Raw genomic sequence first — 20214 nt, 5'->3', positions numbered from 1 at the left:
CTCTTTAAATGTTTGGTAGAACTCAACAGTGAAACCAATCCTCTTCTAGTCAGGATATTTTTGATTACTGGTTCAATCTCCTTACTAGGTCCATTCAGATTTTCTATTTGTGATATTCTTGGTAGATTTTATTTCTAGGAATTTGTCCTTCATCAATGTTATCTAATTGATAGTTAGATACATTGTTAGTGTACAATTGTTCATAGTACTCTCTTATAGTACTTTTTATTTTGGTAAAATCAGTAATAATATCTCTACTTTCATTTCTTAATTTAGTAATTTGAATCTTCCCTCTTTTTTCTTTATCTAGTAAACATTTGCCAACTTTGTTGTCTTAAAGAATTAACTTTTTATTTCGTTGCTTTTTCTTTTTTTCCTATTCTCTGTATAACGTATCTCTGCTCTAAACATCATTATTTCCTTCCTTCTGTTAGCCTTGGTTTCAGTTTGTTCTTCTTTTTCTAGTTCCTTCAGTTAGTTACATTGTCATTTTGAAGTTTTCCTAATTTTTTAATGTAAGCACTTATAGCTGTTAATTTCCCCCTTAGTACTGCTTTCTCTGGATCCCATTCTTTTTTGCATGTTTCTATTTTCATTTATCTCTAAGTATTATCTAATTTTCCTTGTGGTTTCTTCTTTGATACACTGATTGTTTAAAAGTGTGTTAATTTCCAGAATTTTATGATTTTTTTCTCCAGTTTTCCTTCTGTTGTTGATTTTTAACTTCACCCCCAAGGTTAGAGAAGATACTTTGTATGATATCTATTTTTTAAAATGTATTAAGAATTAATCTACAGCCTGACATATCATCTATCCTGAAAAATGTCCCATGTGTACTTGAGAAAAACATGGATGCTACTATCGTTGGGTAGAGTGTTTCGTTTGTTTGTTAGATTCAGTTGGTTATGCACTCTAGTTCCTTACTGATATTGTCTAGTTGTTCTATCCATTATTGTGAGTAGGGTACTGAAGTCTCCAACTACTATTGTAAAACTGTCTATTTCTCCCTTCAATTCTGTCAGTTTTTACTTTGTATATTTTGATGATCTGTCATTAGGTACATAAATGTTTATAATTGCTATACTTTCTTGCTCTGTTGAATATTTTATTAATATATAATATTCTTGTCTCTTACAAACTTTTTAAATTTATAGTCTATTTTATCTGATATTAGTACAGCCACCTCCGACCTCATTTGGTTACAATTTGAATGCAATATATATTTCCATCTTTTCACTTTCAATCTACTTGTCTTTGGATCTCTAAAGTGAGCCTCTTGTAGACAGCATATAGTTGGATCATGTGTTTTATCCATTATGCCAATCTGTCTTTTGATTGGAGAGTTTAATGAATTTACAATTAAAATAATTACCGATAAGAAGGGACTTCTGTCATTTTGCTATTTGTTCTCTATATGCCTTAAGGTTTTTTGTCCCTCATTACCTACATTACTGTTTTTGTGTTTAGGTTTTTTGTTTTGTTTTTTTCCTGTAGTGAAATGTTTAAATTTCTTTCTGATTTCCTTTTGTGTGTGTTTTCTACAGATATTTTCTTTGTGGTTATCATGGGGATTAGATCACATCCTAAAGTTATAATAATCCAATGTGAATTTATACCAGCTTAACATCAATAACATATAAAAACTCTGCTTTCTTACAGCTCCATCCCCACTCCTTTCAGTTACTGATGTCCCAAAGCTCTGTGCTTATACTCATAGTGCCCAAAAAGATAAACTAATAATTCTTTTCCGATGTATTAGTTTCTTATATAGAAAACAAAACAATTACAAGCCACAATTACAATATTAGCCTTTTTTCACCTTTAAATGTTATTCGTCTCTCAATCATGTAGAAAACAAAAAAATGCAGTTATAAATCGTTGTTGCAACAGTACTAGTTTTTATAATTCCCCTGTATTCATCTCGAGTGAGATCTTCATTTCTCCATATGGCTTCAAGTTACTGTCTAGCATCCTTTCATTTCACATTGCAGAACTCCCTTGCAAATTTCTTACAGAGCAGGTCTAGTGATAATGAACTTCCTCAGCTTTTGTTTACCTGGGAATGTCTTAATTTCTCCCTTACTTTTAGAGGACAGTTTGGCCAGATACAGAATTCTTGGTTGGCACTTTTTTTCTATGTTTATTTATTTTTCAGAGAGAGAGACAGAATGCAAGCAGGGAAGGGGCAGAGAGAGAGGGAGACGCAGAATTCAAAGCAGGCTACAGTCTCTGAGCTGTCAGCACAGAGCCCAACACAGGGCTCAAACTCATGAACTGTGAGATCATGACCTGAGTCGAAGTCGGATGGTTAACCATTGAGCCACCCAGGTGCCCCAGGCAGTTTTCTTTTAGCACTTTGAATATATAAGCCCACTGCCACCTGGCCTCCAAAGTTTTTAACTTTGCAATTTGCTGATAACTTTATTGAAGATCCCTTATATATGATGATTTGCTTCTCTCTTGCTGCTTTCAAGATTCCTTGTGCTTGGCTTTAGAAAGTTTAATTAAAATGTATCTTGATGTGGCAATCCCTATCAAAACAACACCAGCATTCTTTACAGAGCTAGAATAAACAATCCTAAAATTTGGAACCAAAAAACAAAAAACGCCCAAATAGCCAAAGCTATCTTGAAAAATAAAACCAAAGCTGGAGGCATTACAATCCCAGACTTCAAGCTGTATTACAAAGCTGTAATCATCAAGACAGTATGGTACCGGCACAAGAACAGACACTCAGATCAATGGAACAGAATAGAGAACCCAGAAATGGACCCACAAACATATGGTCAACTAATCTTTGACAAAGCAGGAAAGAATATCCAATGGAATAAAGACGGTCTCTTTAGCAAATGGTGCTGGGAAACCTGGACAGCGACATGCAGAAAAATGAACCTGCACCACTATCTTATACCGTACACAAAAATAAACCAAAAATGGATGAAAGACCTAAATGTAAGACAGGAAGCCATCAAAATCCTCAAGAAGAAAGCAGGCAAAAACCTCTCTGACCTTGGCTGCAGCAACTTCTTACTCAACACGTCTCCAGAGGCAAGGGAAACAAAAGCAAAAATGAACTACTGGGACCTCATCAAGATAAAAAGCTTCTGCACAGCAAAGGAAACAATCAGCAAAACTAAAAGGCAACCGATGGAATGGGAGACGATATCTGCAAATGACATACCAGATAAAGGGTTAGTATCCAAAATTTATAAAGAACTTACCAAACTCAGCACACAAAAAACAAATAATCCAGGGAAGAAATGGGCAAAAGACATGAATAGACACTTCTCCAAAGAAGACATCCAGATGGCCAACCGACACGTGAAAAAATGTTCAACATCACTCATCATTAGGGAAATACAAATTAAAACCACAATGAGATACCACCTCACACCTGTCAGAATGGCTAACATTAACAACTCAGGCAACAACAGATGTTGGCAAGGATGCGGAGAAAGAGGATCTCTTTTGCATTGTTGGTGGGAATGCAAGATGGTGCAGCCACTCTGGAAAACAGTAAGTATGGAGGTTCCTCAAAAAATTAAAAATAGAACTACCCTACAACCCAGCAATTGCACTACTAGGTATTTATCCAAAGGATACAGGTATGCTGTTTTGAAGGGGCACATGCACCCCAATGTTTATAACAGTGCTACTGACAATAGCCAAAGCATGGAAAGAGCCCAAATGTCCATCGATGGATGAATGGATAAAGAAGCTGTGGTATATATATATATACAATGGAGATTACTCAGCAATCAGAAAGAATGAAATCTTGCCATTTGCAACTACATGGATGGACCTAGAGGGTATTATGCTAAGTGAAATTAGTCAAAGAAAGACAAATATTATAACATAAAATATTATATGTTCACAGATGAACATAAGGGAGGGGAATCAAAAATAATATAAAAACATGGAGGGGACAAAACATAAAAAACTCTTAAATATAGAGAATAAACAGAGGGTTGCTGGAGGGGTTGTAGAAGGGGGGGATGGGCTAAATGGGTAAGGGGCTTAAGGAACCTATCCCTGAAATCATTGTTGCACTATATGCTAATTTGGATGTAAATTAAAAAATAAATAAATTTTTAAAAATGTGTCTTGATGTGTGTCTCTTTGAGTTAATCTAAATTATTCAGAGTGCAAAGAGCTCCTTGGACATTTACATTCATCGGTTCTTTCATCAAATTTGGGATGTTTTCAGCCCTTATTTCTTCAAATATTCTCTCTTCTAGCACTCCAATATGTATGTTGCTCCACTTGACTGTATCCTACAGGTCTCTTAGATTCTGTTCATTTTTCTTCAGTTTGTTTGATCTGTTCACTTTTTTTCAATCTGTTTTCTGTTCCTCAGACTTGATCATTTTCATGGTCCTATCTTCATGTTTGCTGACTCTTTGTTCTGCCTATTCACATCTGCCTTTGAATCTACTGATTTTTCCATTTTAGTTATTGTACTTTTCAGCTCCAGGATTTGATGTCTTTTTATTTATTCCTTTATTGGTATTTGTTTTCCAAATCTTCCTTTAGTTCTTTCAGTATCTTTAAGACAATTGTTTTTGTCTTTGTGTAATACATCTGTCATCAGGACTTTTTCAAGGGCAATTTCTGTTGATTTCTTTTTTTCCTTCAAATGGGCCATACTTTCTTATTCCTTTGCCTTGTGATTTTGTTGTTGTTGAAAACTGGTATTTTAATCTAATGTGGTAACTCTGGAAATCAGATTTTCCCCTTTGCTGTTTTTTGCCATTTTATTTTTTTGATTGTCATAGGCTCCCTCTTTTGCCAACAGTCAGCCTAAGATATAAACTTAAGGTCTTCTCAGGTCTTTTCTGGGCCTTTTTCTGGGCATGTGTAGTCACTTTTGAAATCTCCCTGTATATGCAGTTGTTTTAGAATGTTGTAGTCTTTAATGTCTGTTTCCCAGAGGGGGAGAAAGAGAAAACTGAATGGGGCAAAAGAAGGTACTAGCCCTTTAAATCTCCCAGAAGTCACTTCAGCTGGAGGGGAAGAGCTTACAACAGGGAGAGGCTCAACAACAGTGGTTGATTGCCCATCTCTTCCTGTGTACCTCTGATCAGAAGCAGCAGTCAGTGACCCAAGCACAGATTTCTGACATTTGGAAGAGAAGATCCTTTTTGCCTATCTTGGCTCTCACAAGCTATGTGTAAGCTACACAGGACTAGGAGAAGAGGATGGGTAGCTGTGCTGAGAGCTGAAACTGACCAAAATTAATCACAGTTTATAGCCAAGTCTTCTCCTAGCAGATGCAAATCTTTAATAACTCCAATTTACCAAAACAGTTATGTAAGATCCTGCCAGGGCAACTGTTGCCTATGTGGGGAGATTGATTCCTGATGCTTCCTATTTTACCATGTTCCCAGAATTCTCTCTGAACCTCTTTTTGAGTATCAATATATATATTCATTTTTGTTATTTTATTACTTGATTATTAGCACTGCCAAAGTACCATGAAGTTCTTTGCTTGCTTTTTCTACGCAAATATTTAGTATGTCAGTTATATCAGGGATTAATAGACATTATGGCCTCATTTAAAAGGATATACAAGAACACATTCTGAGTTCTGAATAACTGATATACCAAAGCACTCCTGGAATGAAACAACCCAATGGACCACAGTGTCCTGCCTTTGACTCTGAAACATGAATGTCTCAGATACTCTCCATGACTTCTTAACTGTCTTTGGTTTCTTCCCAGAAGCAGAAGGCTTACAAAAGGTGATGTGGAGGTAGTGAAAGGAAAGACGTAGTTATAGACACTACATGGAGCCATAATCTTGCTGTAACATGGATATTACTTTATAAAATACATATCTACATCAGAGCAACTATGATTCCACTAAAGCCCTCACTATATGCTAGACAGATTCATTTGGATTATCTCAATCTATACAACCACCCTATGAGGTAGGTACTATCATTATTTCTCTGTTCCAAATGAAGAAACCAAGGCTTAAAGAAGTTAGGTAGCTTTCCCAAGTCAATAGCTGATAAGAAGAAGATCCAGGATTAAATCTGAATCTGACTCCAAAGCCCAAGCTCTTATTAATTAAAATATATAAAAAGCTTAAAACGGTGTCTAGTATATAGTAAGCAATTAGATGTTAGCCACCGAAATAATAATAATTGATTTTAAAACAATGTTTTAAATGGCAATCAGTCAACCTCCCTGTGCCTAAGTTTCCTCATTTATAACATTAGGATACCTATTCACAGAGTTATTGTGAAAACCAAATAAATTCTAGCTATAAAAACATTTAGAAAAATATATATAATATGTGTATACGTTTAATAATATGTTTAAAAAGACAAGGAATTATTATATCACCACTACAGGTAAAAATCTCTTGTATTACAAAGGGGCCTTTTGCTCTCTAAGCACAGAAGCCTAGAACTTAAGCACTATCCTCATAACAAGAGTTACATTAATAAATTTAGTAAAGCTGTCCTAAATTATTCCAATATGATTCTTGCAGAATGACAAGCAAAGGGAACACTGAACTCTATTCATGAGTGTGATTATAAATTTGGTGCTTAGGAAGGTATATTTGCTCTTTCAGTTCACTAGCACTGTGGGTGAATTTGGCTTATACTACAGTAGTTCTGTTCAAATGTAGCCAGGACAGAATATCTATAGTTAGAAGCATAGCAATATAACTCTAAATTTGGGGCACAGCTAAATCCACATTTAATTATATTAAAACAATCAAGAGAATGGTATTCAAAAACCTTGTTCTTTGTGTCAGTGGTTTGGTTATTTTTAAACTACTGGGAAGGTCTTTTTTTTTTTTTTTTTGATTGATACATATTAGTTTTCTGCTTATTTTAACACTGCTAAGGATTTTTTATTATTTACATTATTCTAAGGAAGAGTTAAAAAACAAACAAGCTAAGGGGAGAGATTTTTCAGTATATTTTGCTAGTCACAAAACCAGAGCCATTCTGTGAAAAGTAAGGACACCTGCAACAGTTTCCTTGTTAGCTGTAAAAATTTAAAGTACACATGAACACACAAAACCAAAAAGTTCCCAATTATCTTTTAAGCTTCTATCCATGAATATGGTTGTATCTGCATATTCCTAAATAGATTTTTCTTCCTTTAGGTTTTTTATTTTACTAGGGGCTATGGTGGTGAACCACTTTGCAGTTCAGAACCCTTTAACCACCCCCTCCTTTTTAAACTTTTCAAAAAACAAAAATAAAAAACTCTTCAAAATTAATTATATTACTTACAAATCACTTCAATATGTGGTACTTTATTTTCTGGAAACTCTTTATGTCTAATCTAAATTCCTGGTACTGCAATTTAAACCAGATTCCTCTCATTTCTGTTTTCTCTGTAAGAGATAAGTAAAACCAGGATGATCAAGAAAAAGTAAGCACATACTTATATATATTTAAACTGTTGTCAATTCATTTTCCTGTGAGTAAATCTAAAATGTTAACAAGGCAAGGGCAATCCAGATCAAGAGTATATGCAGAAGCACAGAAGTCTAATAGGGCATGGCCTGCTCCAGACATAGCAAATAATTTCTTACAGCTGGAAGACAGGGTATGCCTGGGAAAATATTAAGAGATATAGGTAGGAAGACAGGCTCGTGCCATTTCCTGAGGGGCCAGTTTGTACTTTCACAGTTCACATTCTCCCTTAGAATCTGAAAGATGCCACTCATGTCTTAACCAAAATACCATCCTATAGAGGCAGAAAATCTAGAGTACATATAAGGAGAACTTGTAATTCCTAAGAATACAGTCCATGGTGTTTTACTTTCTATGATGCCCAAAGTCTAACCTACAGTCACAGTCACAGCATCCATCTATAAACATAAATATTCTCCTAACAGCATCTGAACTTGCCTGCAGTGAGTCACTATAGGACGATGACCTGAAGTTCAGATACTTCTTCCAGACCTAAAAAAAAGTTACCCACTTTGACTTCATATTTCACACTGATCTGAAAAATTCACTTTCAATCATGCATTTTAAGAATGAAATAAAAGAATCTGTAGCTATATCTTTACTATTTATCTATCAACAATTGTGTGTGTACTTAGCAAATACTGAGAAAGTGGTATTAAAATGGCTTGCTAAAAATAAGAGAAATTAAAATGGAAGATTATCTAAAACACCACTCTACCTTCAATTATACTGGTCATAATTCAATCCTGGAATCATCTATAACTTTGGAATATATTACACCTAGAAACACTGGTAATGAAATTTATATAATTAAGTTTGAGTGTCCGTAATCTCTGTCCCAAGATATAAAAACACAACTACAGATGTGCAAACCCAGAAGATGAGTCACTCTACTCTAGCTAAGTCAATAATGGTAATCAGTACCAACGGCAACAATTCCAGCATCTTCAAGCACAGGAAAAAAAATCAACCTTGGGACCTCTCAAACCCTTAGTTTAGAACTTGATATTGCAATCTAAAAATATGTACAAGGAAATCAAATACTGTCCTCCAGTAACATCAAAGTGCCAAATATTCTATATGACAGATCACATAGCTCTCCCCACTAAAAATCCACAGACCACACCACAGAAAGCAGTCATGTAAGATAGCGGTAAGAAAGAATAGGTGTTCTCCAGAAATGCCTGAAAACTGGAATAAATATATTTGGTCTTATGGAGATGGTGCATTCAATTTTCTGTGAGTATTGTGTAACAAAATTCAATGTTCAGATTCTTCAGCTCAGTTATTTCTATATATGAATTCATACAACTGCATCAAATTAACAAGTGATAGCTTAAGCCTCAAAATAAACTTCTAGCTTATAAATTTAATAATAGACAGTAGTTCACTAGCCTAGATCGAACTCTAGCATAATATTTAACCTATGACATTTTACTAAACTGAGCAACAGCAAGAGGTAAAATCTAAGTATCAATTTTACAGCATTTTGCTTAATAATGGTTCTTAAAAAGCATTTGGCTTTATTCTTTAAAACAAAACACTAAATGCAAGCCACTCTAACTTCAGACGTCATGTGAAATATGCAACTTATTCAGTATCAATCAAGCAATAAATATCCATAAAATGATGCAACATTGCAAGAGAATCTCTAGGCATCTTCGCTTTTTATATTATATGCTTAACCTAGAACTAAATAAACATTAATGAAAGGAAATAAAGTGGTAATTTGAAAAACTGAATATGTAAGTGGAATATACCATAAATCTGTATTTCCAAACACAGGTGGATATCATGCTAGTACAAGACTCCTATTAAAAGCCTAAATATTGACTGTGTGTACACAGAATGTATACACATAATCTACTTAAAGTAAGGTTAGCCAAATGCCAAGCAACTCTAAATAACCCTCAAAACAAACTGCTTCATGAACAGCTCATCAGATTCTGCATTTAACTCAATCTAAATGCTCTTAAACATAACCTCAAAGGAAAATAAACTTGATTATTTATTTTCCACTTTTAGAGCAATGCATTCAAAATTACTGCTATAATCTAGCATTAAAATTATCTGATTCAAGTACACCATTAATAAAAATGGTTGATATATGTGTTTTCTAACACTCCCCAACCTCCCAAAATGCCCCCCACCACAAAGTTAACCAGAAATAGTTACATCAGGGTACATCTATCCACATATGGGGCCATTAATAAGCATTGTTTATTTTTTTTTTAATTTTTTTTTCAACGTTTATTTATTTTTGGGACAGAGAGAGACAGAGCATGAACGGGGGAGGGGCAGAGAGAGAGGGAGACACAGAATCGGAAACAGGCTCCAGGCTCTGAGCCATCAGCCCAGAGCCTGACGCGGGGCTCGAACTCACGGACCGCGAGATCGTGACCTGGCTGAAGTCGGACGCTTAACCGACTGCGCCACCCAGGCGCCCCAATAAGCATTGTTTAAAGAACATTTAATGACCAAAAAATGTTCATGGTATAAAGTTAAGCAGGAAAGAAAGAACAGATCTGTTCTTTTTAAAATGCAATATGGTATCCTGGATTGGATTCTGGAACAGAAAAAGGACATTCGTGGATAAACTGGGGAAATCCAAATAAAGTCTGTAGTTAACAGTATTGTTAATTTCTTAGTTTTGAAATATGTGTCACAGTAACTACATGAGATTAACATTAGGGAAGGGGCGACTGGGTGGCTCAGCTGGTTAAGCATCCAACTCTTGATTTCACCTCAGGTCATAGCTCATGGTTTCTGAGTTCAAGCCCTACATCAGGCTCCGTGCTGACAGTGTGGAGCCTGCTTGGGATTCTCTCTCTTTCTCTCTCTAAGTAAATAAATAAAATAAACTTAAAAAAAATAAAAAAGATTAACGTCAGGGAAAGCCAGGTAAAGGGTATATGAGAATCTCTGCAGTATCTTTTCAACTTTTCTGTGATTCTAAAATTGTTCCAGAAAAAAAAAGGGTTTTTTTTTTAAGTTACTCTTTGTGCCCAGTAGCAAAATAAGAGGCTTCTCATTTTAAAAAATAACATCCACACTTATTTTTCTTTCTCCCACACCTACACAAAATACATGCATCCAGAAAAAAACACTACATTAAAACACACTAAAGTATTAATATTTGGTTCACTGATGGTAGGATGAAAAGCACATTTTTCTCTTTGTATTTTCTACAGTGTGAATTACTTTTATAATCAACAATAAGTTACTAACTAAAGAATATACAAATCAATACTTTATTAAGACTTCTTGTGAAAGAAAAGCTATAAATGTCTAGGCAGAGCCCAAAGGCAGACTATATACAAAACAGGTTAGGGCAGAGTGTGGAGAATGTGGTGGCCAAGGGAAACTGCCACGAGTATTTAAGTAGGCATAACCCAATTAGTAAATGTTGGAAACCTGCCAATACACAGAACTTAACATCCACTCTGAGGCTAAAGGTGCTCACGGCCAGCAAAGCTGTAATCAGAATTCACGTCTTAGGGGAATGTCCTGAAGGGCCCCCACAATACTAAGAATTTATGGAGATGTATAGCTTGGGTTTATTCCAAACAAAAATAATGCAGTTGGGGGCACCTTCCTGGCTCAGCTGGTGGAGCATGCAACTCTTGATCTCAGGGCTATGAGTTCAAGCCCCACACTGGATGTAGAGATTACTTAAAAAAATGAAATCTTTAGGGGCGCCTGGGTGGCGCAGTCGGTTGAGCGTCCGACTTCAGCCAGGTCACGATCTCGCGGTCCGTGAGTTCGAGCCCCGCGTCAGGCTCTGGGCTGATGGCTCAGAGCCTGGAGCCTGTTTCCGATTCTGTGTCTCCCTCTCTCTCTGCCCCTCCCCCGTTCATGCTGTGTCTCTCTCTGTCCCAAAAATAAATAAACGTTGAAAAAAAAAATTTATAAAAAAAAAAAAATGAAATCTTTAAAAAAAAATGCAGTTGGACATCTGGTACACAACTACCCACTGAGAGCTTCTAGAAACATTCTTCAGTACCATGGTGTGCTCTTTAGGTATTTCTCCTCTACTTAAGAACAGTAAGAAGAACAAGAGAAGTATGTTAAAATCTCTTTGCTTTGCTTTTCCCAGATGCTAGAAGACAGTTATAATCAAGGATTTCAGAGTGTCCAAGACCCAATGTTCTTTTGAGCCTTGATAAATATTTGTCTAGAGAACAATCTTCCAGTGAAGACTGCTGGGAACTATTTTCTTCATTCTTCAAATGGGGAAATGAAGTGAAAAAATTAATCAAAATTTCATTGAAAGCCAAATTTTGAATTTTTAGTTTTCTTGTCTACCACTTTAACAAAGAGATATGCACTTTTTCCCTAGAGCTTCCATGGTTTGTTTTCCTTCAGTTGTACCTTGATTTTAAACTCGAGATATCGATCAACCAAGGTGAACATAATGCCAAAGAGCTATATTCAAAAGTATAGCTGAGATCACTGGGGATATTCCCTCTGAGCACTCTTATGATAAAACATAATTTTAAAGCAATGATGAGACTATTTCTTCCTTTTTTAAAAGCAAATGTGGAGAAAGCAAATATCTACAGAAAACAGTGAGAATTTCTCTTTTTTTTAATGTTTATTTATTTATTTTGAGAGAGAGAGCATGAGCTAGGGAGGGGCAAAGAGTGAGGAAGAGAGAGAATCCCAAGCAGGCTCCCCATTCAGTGCAAAGCCCTAGGCAGGGCTCAATCTCACAACCATAAGATGATGACTTAAGCTGAAATCAAGTCGATGCTTAATCGACTGGGCCACCCAGGCATCCCCCAAACAGTGAGAATTTCTAAGATGTTTTACCCTGTCTCACTTTCATAATATTTTTTCACCAGTACTGGCTGAAAAGCTATCTATGCTAATTCCCTTTTAAAAAAGAAATCTGGGCCTACGTGGGTGGCCCAGTCAGGTAAGCATCCAACTTCGGCTCAAGTCATGATTTCACAGTTCATGAGTTCGAGCCCCACATGAGGCTCTCTGCTGTTAGCACAAAGCACTTCAAATCCTCTCTGTCCTCTCTCCCTGCCCTTCCCCCACTTGCACTTGTGCTCTCGCTCTCTCTCTGCAACAAACATTAAAAAAATACATAAAGGGGCGCCTGGATGGCTCAGTCAATTGAGCATTCAACTTCGGCTCAGGTCATGATCTCGCAGTCTGTGAGTTCGAGCCCCTCATCGGGCTCTGTGCTGACAGCTCAGAGCCTGGAGCCTGCTTTGAATTCTGTGTCTCCCTCTCTCTCTGCCCCTCCCCGACTCATGTTCTGTCTCTCTCTCTCTCTCTCAAAAATAAACATTAAAAAAAATTTAAAAAATAAACATAAAAATCTGTAAACTTAATTCAACAGTTAGCTACAAAGAATATTAGTCTCATATAATTATGTACATACGACATTCTGATCAAAGTCTTGAAATTTTTCCACATGCACGGGCACCTGGGTGACTCAGTAGTTGAGTATCCAACTTCATTTCAGGTCATGATCTCACAGGTTGGTGGGTTTGAGCCCCACATCAGGCTCTGTGCTTACAGCTGGGAGCCTGGAGCTTGCTTCAGATTCTGTGTCTCCCTCTCTCCCCTCTCTGCCCCTTCCCAGCTCGCGCTTGCTCTCTCTCTCTAAAATAAATAAATAAATCTAAAAAAGTTTTTTTTCCACATGTAAATTCCAAATCTGAATTCTCTGAAATTATGAACTCTGCTAAATATAAGGCAGAATGCAGCTAAAGCAAGACTTTAATTCTCATATAATTGATAAATGGCCTACAACAGCTCTACTATCCTAATATGTTTTAAAATACCATATCAGAACCTAAAATAAAAGGCTTTGTTTTTAGCATTTTAAATTCCTCTAGCAGAAGGCAGTATGAATCTCTGATAATGCCAGCAAGGCAGCATGATAAAATGAAAATATCATGGGCTTTAGGACAACAGAAATCCCAATTCTTTTTGGTTTGGGTTTGGTTTTGTTTGTTTTTTGTTTTTTTTTTTAGTTTATTTATTTTTTGAGAATGAGAGAGAGAGAGAGAGCGAGTGCCGGCTGGGGAGGGGCAGGGAGAGGGAGAGAGAGAAACCCAGGCAGATTCTATGCTGTCAGTACAGAGTCCAACGAGGGCTCCATCTTACAAACCATGAGATCACAACCTGAGGGGAGATCAAGAGTCAGACACTTAACCGACTGAGCCATCCAGGCACCCCCAGAAATCTGAATTCTTCTTTAATCTCTCTGAAAATAGAGGAAGACGGATTAGAGCAAAACGTAAATGTTAGCATCAGTAATATTTGATGATTGATTAAACTGGGAAGGAAAGCAAGATTCAAGGAATGCACTCACATTTTCATTCAGGTGACAGTACACTCACTGAGCTGGGGAACACAGGAAGGACACAGGATTAAGCAATTTTGAATGCACTGTGATGCCTATGAGATATCCAAGTGGAAATGGCCAACAGGCAAACAGAAATACAGGTATGGAGGTGGAAAAAAGATCTGAGTTGGAGATACAAATCTGGGTCATCTTATGGATGCAAAGCATGGGACAAGATGAGACTGCCCAGTGAGAAGAAAAGTTAAACCTACAGAAACAGAAAAATTAAACCAATATTTAAGGGAACTGCAGGGAAGAGAAGTCCACAAAAGAGCTGGATAGGCACTGTCCAAGAACCCATAAGAATATCTCCAAGAGTATGCTATACAAAAACCTAGGGAAGAGAATGATTTAAGATGACACGAGATAAGAAAAAGTGTCTCATTGGTAAGATTGCAAAAACCATGGAAAGCTAATTTAAAGAAAAGAATATTTATGGGGCACCTGGGTGGCTCAGTTGATTAAGCATCCGACTTCAGCTCAGGTTATGATCTCACGGTTCATGGGTTCGAGCCCTGCGTCGGGCTCTGTGCTGACAGCTCAGGGCCTGGAGCCTGCTTCAGATTCTGTATCTCCCTCTCTCTGTGTCCCTCCCCTGCTTGCACTCTTTCTCAAAAATAAATATTAAAAAAATTTTAAAAAAAAGAAAGAAATGAATATTTAGCAGTAAGGAAAAGCAGAGTAGAAACAATCAGATATCTTCAAATTTCTGTCTGTTTCATGGAATAACGGACTTGACTTCCTCCTGAAATAGAAATTGAACCAAAACAGTAAGAACCAAAACATAAGAAGTCAGCGAGAATAAAACATATCTCATCTAACAAAGAACTGAGTTACCAGTCATTGGCAATGTTCAGTAGATTCTACTACTGGTCAAAAAGTTGATGAGATGACTTTGAGCTTTCTTTCAACTGAAGTAATTCAAGGACTAAACTAAATCTGAAATATTTGCACTAAAAGGAACAAAGGGACTGATTCAACAAAAAAGCTCTTATATATTTAGAAATATAAAGTAATGACTCCATGGAGTTTTAAAAATCATATTCAGTTAATCCTAAGTAAAACACATAAAAAAGAGAAAGGCATCTTTAACTGTGTGAGTCCATTACGTGTCGGGTTTTTTTATGTTTATTTATTTTTGAGAGAGAGACAGAACTCAAGCAGAGGAGGGGCAGAAAGAGAGGGAGACACAGAATCTGAAGCAGGCTCCAGGCTCTGAGCTGTCAGCACAGAGCCCAACATGGGGCTTGAACTCAGGAACTGCGAGATCATGACCTGAGCTGAAGTCAGACGCTTAACGGACTGAGCCACCCAGGTGCCCCTAACCTTGTGAGTCCAAAGTAAAACATTTAATACGAAATAAAAACTTTTAGGAGGTGATCCAAGATGGTGGCATAGGAAGAGCCTGAACTTATTTCCTCCCATAGACACACAAAATCTACAGCTACATATGAAACAATTCCCACTAAAGAAGAACTGAAAACTAGCCATCTGAACAGCTCCCTCCATAAGGGATAAAAGGGCCACATCAAGATAGGTAAGTGAGGCAGAAACATGGTCTTACCTCCTCAACCCCACTACAACCACCTACAATAGGGAGGGATCTCACAGACCAGAGCCTCTCCCTGAAGTGTGGACCTACAACAGAGGGATAAAAATATCTGGCTTTGGAAACCAAGAAGGTTTATGTCCAGGGGATCTGGGGAGCTGTATGGATCCTAGATACTCCTTTTGAGGGGTTTGTGTGTGGACTCACTTATCCCTAGACCCAGTGCAAAAGTAAGCAGTAGTTTGAGAGGTAACTGGATAATATATGAAGATTTCTTCACTAATCTTAAAAGTATCTGCTAAAGGAGCAAGGACCAGTTGGGAGTTTCTTTGGGGAGGGAAGTACCAGCAAGTACCATTTTTGTACTCTCCCTCTATGTTACTACTGCAGGTGGGCACATGCAGACACAGCCTTGCCAAGGCCACAGGCATTCCCCCACCCCCCAAAAACTCTTTCCTTGCCTCACTAAGGCTTACTCTGACCCCGGCACTCCTCAGCCTCTCTAAAACCCATGGGTGAGCATAGTCCACATAGGGGCACCACTTGATCACTTGGCCCTGGTTACTAAAGGGGCTTGCATTTCTGGGCTCCACAGCACTATAAAAATCAGAAAAACAGTTAGTTCTAGACAGGTTATTACACCAGGGGTACTGCAAAGACAGCAAACAGAAACACATCCCCAGGACCAGTAGGTACAGGCTTCAGGTTTGCCACACCCAAGGGACACCTCCAGATCTGCTGGTCCAGAAGTCAGCAGGGTTTATAATTGTAGTCCCACAGGACTGTATGTATTTGCATACATTAAAAGCCTACAGATCTGGCTTCCAATCAGCCTGAAACCAGGTACTGATTGAGATCACTCCCTTGTAACACTGGCAGGTCTTGGCACATTCTCATCAACTGGGACCTTTGAAGAATAAATCAGGCTACTCAGACAATCACAAAGGTTTGAGAAACAACCAAGAGCTAGAGGAAGGCTGAACAATAGACTCATCTAGGTTCATTGTCTACACAAGGCCACTCCTTCAAGACTTGGAAAGAAAGGTGATTTACCTAATAAATAGAAACAAATACAGAAAGACAAGCAAAATGAGGAAACAGAGGAATATGTTCCAAATGAAAGAACAAGATAAAATCCCAGGAAAGACCTTAATGAAACAGAGATAAATAAGATAATCTATCTGATAAAGGGTTCAAAGTACTGGTCATAAGCTCACCGATCAAGAGAAGAATGGATGAACACAATGAGAACTTCTATAAAGAGATGGAAAATGTAAGAAAGTATCAGATGGATGTTACCCAGCTGAATATAAATGAACTGAAAAATACACTAGAAGGGTCCAACAGCAGACTAGATGAAGGCAAAGAAAGGATCAGTGACCTGCAAGACAGGGTAGTGGAACTCACCCAAATAGAGCAGCAGTCAATCAATCTATGAATAAATTAAAAGTAAAGACAACTTAAAGGACCTATAAGACAAAATCAAGCAAACCAACATTCGTATTATAAAGGTCCCAGGGCAGGGCGCCTGGGTGGCTCAGTTGGTTAAGCACCGACTTCGCCTCAGGTCATGATCTCATGGTTCATGGGCTCAAGCCCTGTGTCAAGCTCTGTGCTGACAGCTCGGAGCCTGGAGCCTGCCTTGGATTCTGTCTCCTTCTTTTTCTGTCCCTCCCCCACTCATGCTGTTGCGCTCTCTCAAAAGTAAATGCACATTAACAAATTAAAAAAAAAAAAAAAAGATCCTGGGGCACCTGAGTGGCTCAGTCAGTTTAAGCATCCAACTTTGGCTCAGGCTATAATCTCACAGTTTGTGGGTTCGAGCCCCACAACAGGCTCTGTGCTGACAGCTCAGGGCCTAGAGCCTCCTTTGGAGTCTGTGTCTCCCTCTCTCTGTGCCTTCCTGCTCATGCTCTGTCTCTCTCTCTCAAACGTAAATAAACCTAAAAAAAAGTTTAAAAAAAAAAAAAAGGCCCCAGAAGAAGAAAGAAAAAGGGGCAGAAAACTTATTTGAAGAAATAATGGCTGAAAGTTTCCCTACCCTGGCAAAGGAAAGAGACATTCAGGTACAGGAGGCACAGAGTTCCAAATAAGATGAATCCAAAGGGATTGGCACCAAGACACATTATAATTAAGATGGCAAAAGTTAAAGATAATTAAACGTAGCAATAGAAAAACAACATGTTACCTATGAAGGAACCCTCATGAGACTGAACTTTCAGCAGAAATTTTGCGAGCCAAAGGAAGTGGTATGGTATATTCAAAGTGCTGAAAGGAAAAAACTTCCCACAAGGAATATTCTACGCAGCAAGGTCATTCAGATTGAAGAAGAGGTAACAAATTTTCCAGACAAGCAAAAGCTAAACCAGCCTTACAAGAAATGTTAAAGGGACTTCTTTCAGCTGAAAAGAAAAGGCAATAACTAATAAGAAAACACAAAGTAAAAATTTGGGGTGCCTGGCTGGCTCAGTCCAAAGAGTGTGTAACACCTGATCTTGGGGGTTGTAAGTTCAAGCACTACATTGGGTGTAGAGATTACTTAAAAATAAAAATCTTAAAAAAAAAAAAAGTAAAAATCTCATTGGTAAAGGTAAATATATAGTAAAGTTGGTAGATTAGCCACTTACAAGTTAGAATGAAGGTTAAAAGACAAAAGTAGTAAATTTAATTAGAACTATTAATGGTTGAGGGATACACAAAATAAAAAGATATAAAATTCGACATCAAAAACACAAAATGTAGGGAAGGAGAAGCAAAACTGTAGAGTTTCGGAATGCATTCAAATTTAAGATTGCTACCAACTTAAAATACTGTTAAATGCTGCTCTATATGAACCACATGGTAACCACAAAGCAAAAATCTATAATCCACAGAAGATAATGAAAAAAAAAACCTCTAAACATAACACTAAAGAAAGGCATCAAAACGCAAGAGAAGAGAGCAAGAGAAGATGAAGAGAGAGGAACTACAAAAACAGCCAGAAAACAATGAACAAAATAGCAATAAATACATATCTGTCAATAATTCCTTTAGCCCTTCCACACGGTCATGCTGAGCTAGTAGCAGCAGCCACAACCTCAGCCACACCTGCCACCTGCCATGGCCTCTCGACCATGGACCCCCACAAAGTGCACGAGCTCCAGGCCTTCGTGAAAATGTATAAACAGGATCCAAGTGTTCTGCAAACTGAGGAAATGTGCTTCCTGCGGGAGCGGATGGAGAGCATGGGGGGTAAAATACCACCTGCTACTCAAAACACTAAGTCAGAAGACAGTATGAAGGAAGAAAAATCATAGTAAGAAGGTGGAGGAAAACATAAAGATAGATGAACCATCAAGTAAGGAAAAGTGATCTAGAAATTGACAATGAAGGTGTGACTGAACCAGATACTGATGCCTCTCAAAAAATGGGAAATGAAAATGTAGAGATAACCGAGGAAATGACGGATCAGGCAAATGATAAAAAAAGTGGCTTCCACTGAAGCCCTAAACAACAGTGAACTTCAGAAAGCCACTGACTTGTTCACATATGCCTTTAAGTTGAATCCTCGCTTGGGCATTGTGCATGCCAAGAGAGCCAGTGTCTTCATCAAATTACAGAAGCCAGATGCTGCCATCCAAGACTGTGACAGAGCTATTGAAATAAATCCTGATTCAGCTCAGCCTCTCAAGTGGTGATGGAAAGCACGCAGACTTCTGGGCCATTGGGAAGAAGCAGCATGTGACCTCGCCCTTGCTTGTAAACTGGATTAAGATGAAGATGCTAGTGCAATGCTGAAAGAAGTTCAACCGAGGACCCCGAAAACTGCTGAACGTTAAAGTATGAGTGAAAACACAAAGAACAAGAAATCAAAGAAAGAATAGAAAGGGTTAAGAAGGCTCGGAGAGAACAAGAGAGCACCCAGAGGGAGGAAGAAGCCAGAGCTTCTTTCCCAGGTGGCTTTCCTGGGGGGGATGCCAGGTAATTTTTCTGAAGGAATGCCTGGAATGGCAGGAATGCCTGGTAATTTTTCTGGAGGAATGCCTGGAATGGCAGGAATGCCTGGGCTTAATGTAAGTCTAAGTGATCCAGAGGTTCTCACAGCCACATAGGATCTAGAAGTTATGGCGGCCTTCTAGGATGTGGCCCAGGACTCAGCAAATATGTCAAAATATCAGAGCCACCCAAAGGTTATGAATCTCATCAGTAAATTGTCAGCCAAATTCAGAGGTCAAGCATAATGCCCTTCTGACAAATCAAGCCCTTGCTGAAGCAAAAGCAACTTAGATCACCTGGCAAATGTCACAATAATATAAACCAGTGTACCTCTGACCTTCTCGTGGACAAAGCTGGGATGCTATGAAGAGAATTCCTACCCCTCTGCCCCACATGCAACTGAAACATCTTACAGTGGTTTGCCATTCGGGTATTTATTCAGATAATGTTTTCCCACCAGAAATTAGAAACTTTAAATACTTTTTAAACCTTCAAAATATTTAAAAACATATTAAAAGGGTGTGTTAATCCTTACATTTTTCTTTACTAATCATTTGAGGGTTTTTTTTTCCTTTGGATTAATTGGGCAAGGAACATACTTCAGTATGGAAGACTTAGTTTCACTCAGTTTGAGTGAAATAAAGGTCTATTAGCAAGAGGCAAACAGAACATTTAAACGGATGAAGTCTGAGTTGGATATACGGTTACTGAGGCATTTTTACTTGTCTTTTTAAATGCTTTATTTTTTAAACATGATTTATTTTGATAAAACCATTGGGACCACCAAGTGTTGCACTAGGACCTGGGTAGGGACCAGAAGGACTTGGCAGGACAACAGCAACCTTACACCTTTCATACAGCATGCACCCTTGTGCAGATGC

General features: G+C 37.9%; 1 protein-coding gene and 1 pseudogene across 2 annotated transcripts in view; one reads left to right on the top strand and one right to left on the bottom strand.

Annotated features, from left to right (window-relative positions):
* The window catches only part of FRS2 (fibroblast growth factor receptor substrate 2), a 112742-nt gene that overhangs the window by 22014 nt on the left and 70514 nt on the right, over positions 1–20214 (bottom strand). Inside the window, exon 4 of one of the 2 annotated variants that reach the window (XM_023257227.2) lies at positions 7257–7360. The exons of the other annotated variant lie outside the window; for it this stretch is intronic. The gene's annotated coding sequence lies outside the window, so the exon portion shown is untranslated. The remainder of the gene's footprint in view (positions 1–7256; positions 7361–20214) is intronic. 2 annotated transcript variants of the gene reach the window in all.
* LOC101098879 lies at positions 18347–19862 on the top strand (annotated as a pseudogene).

Source organism: Felis catus, chromosome B4 (genome assembly GCF_018350175.1).
Source record: "Felis catus isolate Fca126 chromosome B4, F.catus_Fca126_mat1.0, whole genome shotgun sequence".
Taxonomy (NCBI): Eukaryota; Metazoa; Chordata; class Mammalia; order Carnivora; family Felidae; genus Felis; species Felis catus.
Note: the sequence above shows the minus strand (reverse complement) of the source record. Positions and strands in the feature narration are given on the sequence as shown.